Source organism: Trachymyrmex septentrionalis, unplaced genomic scaffold (genome assembly GCF_001594115.1).
Source record: "Trachymyrmex septentrionalis isolate Tsep2-gDNA-1 unplaced genomic scaffold, Tsep1.0 scaffold83, whole genome shotgun sequence".
In the NCBI taxonomy this organism is placed as follows: domain Eukaryota; kingdom Metazoa; phylum Arthropoda; class Insecta; order Hymenoptera; family Formicidae; genus Trachymyrmex; species Trachymyrmex septentrionalis.
This window is the reverse complement of record NW_017306018.1, coordinates 1,226,280-1,233,313: the sequence shown is the minus strand read 5'-3', so window position 1 is coordinate 1,233,313 and position 7,034 is coordinate 1,226,280.

Here is a 7,034-nt window from a genome sequence, read left to right as displayed (position 1 = left end):
AAATCACGTAGACTGGAAAATAATTAATAACACATAATCACTTTAGCAGAGAATTGAGCTTAATAACTTATACTTTATATTTATTAAACGTACAATAACGTGCACAAATGAGATGAATAAAAATAGTACTCCTGAGTAAATTAAGTTTAACGAAGTCTGTGTTAATAAAACGTTCAATTAAATTATGAAATCACAAATAAAAATACAAGAGAGATTTTTTATTTATAAAATAATTATATATATAATAATTATATGTATGCAAATATGTAATATAATAGATTATTTTCCAGTATAAATGTCGAACATATTTTTTTTGTGTTGTGTATATTTATTAGTACATTATTAAATTAAATACATATATCTCTTGCCATATAATTTAAATATAATACATATAATTTAAATATAATACATATTTCATTATGTAAGATAGAAAAATAGAAACTTTATTCTACCTAGATTAATCGCCAAGAAAGATTCAAGTTGATTTATCGATAGTATGCATTCAGCAAAGTAGTAGTTCAAAACAGCTATTCGTCATATTTAATATTTCTATAAATCTTAAATAAATTTTGCAATCTTCATACGAATTATAGTCAGAATCAGGTTTTCATTTAATGCAACAGGTGTTCCAATAGTATTTAAAATATTTCTGGAAATTGTAAGAAATTTATATATCGATATTTATAAAAATGTAAGATACGTCCTTTTCAAGTCCAAAATAGCATTGGCGATACTTGGATATTTATCGATAACGATGCCGATGCCAAATATCTTGAGTCTTGTTCCGCCTCGGCCAATTCTACCTGCAGTGGTGGCTTCTGTTCCGAAAGTGGCGAGTCGCACCCGAGAACGGCAATGGCGGCGACTGGCGGCATCGATGGTATGTGTAGGCAATGGCATGGGGATAGGCCGTAATTGGTATAAAATCATCGAGCAAACACATCGGACAAGACAGCCCGGGGATTGTGGGCGGCGTTGCGTGCCGTCGTCCTGGTTACCACGGGGGCGACTCCGCTAAAGCGGACCCTTCGCCCCCGATTGCGCGCAGGCCCGCCGCCGATACACACCTGCGTGCGTTCGTTTGTGTGCGTGTGTTTGTACGGGTGTGCGCGATGGGTCCATCAGGATCCAACACGTTACCCTTACCTTTCCTCAGCTACACGCCAGATTTACCGCCACCGGCAGTGCCAAGGATCGCCTCTGACCAAACGTGATCTTCGCCCCACGGTAATTCACCCATCCGGAATTGTGGCCTTTCTGCCGAAATTTTCATTTGCGGCACCTCGGCTTTTTCTCACCTTGTTTATTTACGACAAGTGTTTCGCAAATTGATTCTGAAACAGAATTTGTATCTACAGAATTTCTGCATTTCGTGAAAATGTAGGGATTAAGACCGGCATTCAAATAGTCTAATTTTATTTCAAAATCATATTATATAATATAATGCGGTTCTGAATTAATTTACGACTTAATCTTAATAAAATATTGTATTTAAGAATCAATTATGAATATTGGCCTGAAAGAATATCACCACCAAGTTAATCTCAGTTGACCCTGGCAAAAATAAAGATTGGAACATACTTAAGTTGAACGTAAAAGGAAAGTGGCAGAAGTTAAGTTTCTAGAAGGCGAAAATTGAAAATAAATACGTCTTTTATATCTCGTCGTCTCAATTTTTGCCTTCTAAAAACTTTGTTTACACTTCTTTCACTCTCTTCCTACATTCGATTTACACTCCGAGTTTTATTTTCACCAGTGCAAGATCGCCCTCTCATAATTAAGCTTAAATATTAACCTGTATAACGCAGCCATACATTGCTTACGTAGCTCCCAGTTACTTCTGTTTCAATCCCGAATCGGATTTAAGTTTCGTCTACAAAAGCATCGCGGTTTGTGGCTACATCCCCTCATAAATCTCCATAATCTGTGTCTTAATGATAAGTAAATACTACGCCCCGCGATACAAATGTTTCTACAGCGCACGCAACCTGTCAAGTGTTTAGTTTAGTTAAAATCCTTTATCTACCATAAATCCGCGTTTATATCCCTAATCGCCGGGGATAATAGCCACTTCTGTGATACCCTCGGTACAGCCGATGCATATGTTGTCCTTTGAGGGTGTCACGCACAATGCACGATATTATTCTTAATATTCTTTATTATTGCACTTATATCAGAAAAAATGCACTTGCTGTGTATTTTTTAAAAACTCACAATTCATATCGAAGACAAAGATTTTTAGAATAAAACAAAATGATGTAAGATTTTCTCTCAAATGTAAAAAAAACTGACATAGTAGCTTAACATGTGACTTATAAAATAAAATGTGTATTAAAGTCATCTTTTCAAAAATAATTTTAATTATCTTAATTTTACTTTTTCGTTTTTTTTTTATCGATAGAAAGGAAAAATGAAAAGATATATAGAAAGCTGCGGGAAATATAATTATAAAAATAATTGTGTGCAATGGGTCTCCGCCAGCTATAAGTGCCATGCCCTCATTACTTTCGTGACCGGATTCTTATATATGTATAATACCCGTACCGTTTTACTGTGGAGTATAGTATATACGCGCAGCGCGGAGACGTATAAAATTTTAAGCCTTCAGGTCTCATATTTTTACGAGCGACAGGAAGAAACGCGAGGAAAGAAACAAAACCACTCGCTGTCGGCAATTATACACAGTCTACACTGTTCGACCCCGCCTATTCACAGTTCTAATCTTCTGTGAGTTGACTGTCCGTATATCATGTTTTCTCGCGCGTTATTTTAAATTTATTTAATCGACTCTTTTACAATAATATCAACAGAAAATTATTTATTACTTCTGATGACTTCGTCGACGACTATACTTTCTCATTCATTCCAAATGGAATGAATGGGAAAGCGATTGAACATTATTCTCTTAGGCTGGTATTCATAGATCGTTTTTATTTCACAATCATCTTAAGCAATGTTTTAAGATACTAATAGAGTTCTGTGATTGGTTCATATCTTAAGACGATCTTAAATATCTTAAATATAAGAACCGACTATGAATACTTTAGAATTCCTAAGAAGATAAAATTTTACTATTATTATTTTAGGTGCAAAATGTCTTTAAAAATAATAACTGCAAAATTTCCATATTTCTGACTTGTTGTCTAAGGCATTCATTTAATAGCTTACTTTCGAAAGTTGGAAAATAACGCGTCACTTGAATTGCGTACATTTGTGTCGATGATATCCGACTAATCTTCCCGCACAATTTTGCCAATAGTACTTGTCGTAATATGTAGAGGCAAACGGACGGAAGGATACACCTCGTTGAAGTCACGGCATGAATATAATGAGAACGTTAAAGGCGGGATAGTCCACGAGGGGTACCATTAGGTCGTGTGCGATGACGTGTTGAGATGAAGTCGCGTGTAGCTCGTTAAATTCTTCGGCCGGCGAATGGAACGCGACCACGATTCTGTGAAATTGTGCGATCAATCGTTACAGAAAGTCCCGACTACCAAATGCCACCCGTGGTGTCCATTTACGGTCACACGTTTGAGATTTTTCTGATCAGTCACACCAGTGTTTTTAGCCAAAAGCTTCTAAAGAAAGGCTACACATTAAAAGCTTCTCGAGAATTTCTGCAGATTTTATTAAATACTATAATGAACATTCAAATATTTCTGATGTATATTCTTTAATGTTTAGACTACCTTGAACTTTCTGAACGTCTTGATATTTGAAAACTAAATTTTGATCAAATTTTCATAAGTTGTTACAAGAAAATTCATAAAGTTTTAATATTTATCTTAGATGAGGATAACTTTATTTTCTTGCTATATCTCTGAAAAACGAAAAGGAATCACGTCACTGATAATGAAGTAAGTCAACTTTAGAAAAGGTAATGATTCCTATGGAAACCTATCTTTTTGTACATGCTTGTTTTGTGCATGCGAGAAAGAGAAGCTGAATGGTGATTATTAAGTGGCACGTGTCTCTTCAGAGACCTCATGCCAACAAGCACGCGACCGCCGAAAGCTAGCTGAATCGTGCAAGGCACAATTAATTTATTGTTTGCGTCGGCCGAGTGACAATCGGGGTCATGTGGCAGAAAAGGGATCATTGCCTCACCGTGTTTGTGGGACGAGGAATCCCTGCTGGATGCTGCGCGACGCGGATCGCTTTTGTGTGCGATCCCGCACGCCCGATCTCGCTCGTCGCTCTTAATTTAATCGTGAGAATCTCACGAAGCTGAATTACCTGAAATATCCATTATTGCTTTTCAACGCTTTACTGACAGAATACTTTCTCGACATCGATTTGACTGATCTATTCTTTTCATTCTTTTACAACATGCAATCAATAGAAAATGCAAATCGAGGGTAATCGGAATCGTAAGAATCGTAAGCGTGAGAATTCGCGCAACTAAACTGTTCGAAGTTGCTTCAACAGGCGTTTCTTTTGAACGTCTTCTTTATCCGTCGTTCCATATTTTTCGGTCAATTTTTACAATCAAATTTTAATTCTGTAATGCACAAAATTGTAATGATCTTTCCTTCAATGGTTCAGAAATATATTGATGAATGTTAAATCAATTTATTAGAAATTTGGGATAAAGAACGATACAATATGTTTTCGTCCCATTTACTTACGCATAGCTGTCAATTAGTGTCCCTTAACAAAAAATAGCATTATCTTGTTTAATTATTAACATTTTACTCAAAACACAATATTTGCACATATGCTCTTAAGATATAGAATCGGGAAAACAAGTAAAAAATACTATAATTTTTCAGAAGAAAATATGATATACTTTCTTGTATGTACGTATGAGCTATACTTTTACAATATTTACAATACTTGACATGAACATTGTCGTAATTTTCTATGAAATCTCACACTTTACATTGATATAAATAATCAGGCTTGCGTTGTATGTGTATAGTCGGCGTCAAAATGATTGCAACACTTTTTTTTTTTCTTATATTTTAAGAAAAATCTCAAAAAAAGAAATTTAGTTTTTGATTTACATTTTGACGCCGATTATACTTGCATGCATATTTATACACAGCACTCTATATGAATAATCTCTATCCGTAATAAAATATCTCGTGACGGTTAAAGTATCTGGGGACGCTGGTAGTGTCTCGGCGCTAAGATACGCGCAGCGACACTACTTTACGTTAAATTTTACGCTACACGCCTTTAGATATATTTACAATACTTATCTCTCTCTCTCTCTCTCTCTCTCTCTCTCTCTCTCTCTCTCTCTCTCTCTCTATCTCTATCTCTCTTCTATATTGGATACTCGTACTTAAATAAGCGCGATTAAAAATATAATATTAATTCTTCGATAAAAGGAGCCTAAATTTCTTTGGTCGATTGGCACAAGCACCGGTCAGTCTTTGCGGATTGACATAAGTGCTATTATGTACAATTTGTTACTTAATTTACACGCTTATACACCCAGGAAAAGAATTTCTTCGATTCAAAAAAATGTATCTTTGCTATACAGTTAAAGAAAAAATTATTTTTATGTAAGTAAATTATTTTTATTTGAACGGCATTTGATTTATATAAACATTACATTTTGGAATCAAATAAACTTTTTTATTTTGTTTTCAAAAAATGATGTTCAAATCAGAGAAATTTTTTCTTCGTACAGCAAAGAAACATTTCTTTGAATTAAAAAAATTTTTTTCTAGGTGTATTGTACATTATTTACATTGTGTTACATTTGAAGATTTCTTCTAATAGTAAGTAGATGTACAGTAACAACGCCGATAGCCTGATTAATACATTATTTAATATTAGAATATCTTGTTTCAACGCTTACAATTAAAAAATTGATGAAAATGACTAATATAAAATTATACAAAATTTATTTACAGAATATTCCATGGAACTTTGACAGATTATATCATTAAAACAAATTGAGATATGAAAGAAAGATGTAAAGTAAAATCGAATGGTTTTAGTTACTCTAATTTAGAGTTCTACATAGATTTAAAAAACAGGAAAGCATCATTGAATCGGTTAAGTTAATCCGCCGCTATTGTTTTAATTCCAATATGAATACTGATTGGCTGTTCAATCATAGTATGATTTTAATTCCTTAATATGTCAATCAGAGACCTCTTTAGACAGTCAACGAGACCGTATCTTTAGAAGACGCCCTCCTTCGACTAGAACTCTATACACTAATTTTATGCCTTTGGAGTTTGCCTTTAGAAATCCATATTTTTTAAAACATTATTTGAAACAACTTTTTATTCTTTATTAAAAAAAAGTATCACAATATGAAAAAAAAGTTGGTTTAAGAGCTTAAAATGAAAAATATTTGTGTTTAAGAAAAAGGTAACATTTTTTGTAGCTGCATACATGCGCATATAAACGTAACAGTGACTAAAATTAAAACAACTATAATTACATTTGATTTTGCTATATATTTTTTTCCATCTGTCATCAAATTGTTTTAATAACGTAATCTATCAGAGTTCCGGAACAAAAAATTAGTATATTATTTAAGGGAATCCTAAAGCCCCTCTTATTTTACCGATTAAGAGCCGGTTGTTCCACCTTTTGGTCAATTTTACTTGTTGGGTAGCAAGATTACCCAATCACATGCGTGGATTGCCAGATTTACTAACAGATAAAATTTACCAAAAGGTAGAATAACCGGGCCTAAATCATATAATTTTTGTATAACAAACTTTTTTCCTCTTTCATCGATTCGAAAATCCTTTTCCAGAGGTAAAATATATGCATTAATACGTGTTTGGGAAGTGGAGTTTATGCCGAGAATGATCAAAAATTTCAATTGATATATTTTTTACCATTTCTTAGTGTAACATGACCTCTCAAGTCGTGACAACTGATTTGCTTGATATAAAAGCTTTGCATATGAAATAGTGGTTCCCAGACACATAATTTACACGAACAAACGTCGAGTTCTTAGAATTAGACTTAGACGTTTTATCGCGATGAATTTGTTCTACGAAAATTGACACGAATGTGAGATTTCGTGAGATATTAATGTGGTAGTATATAAAAGC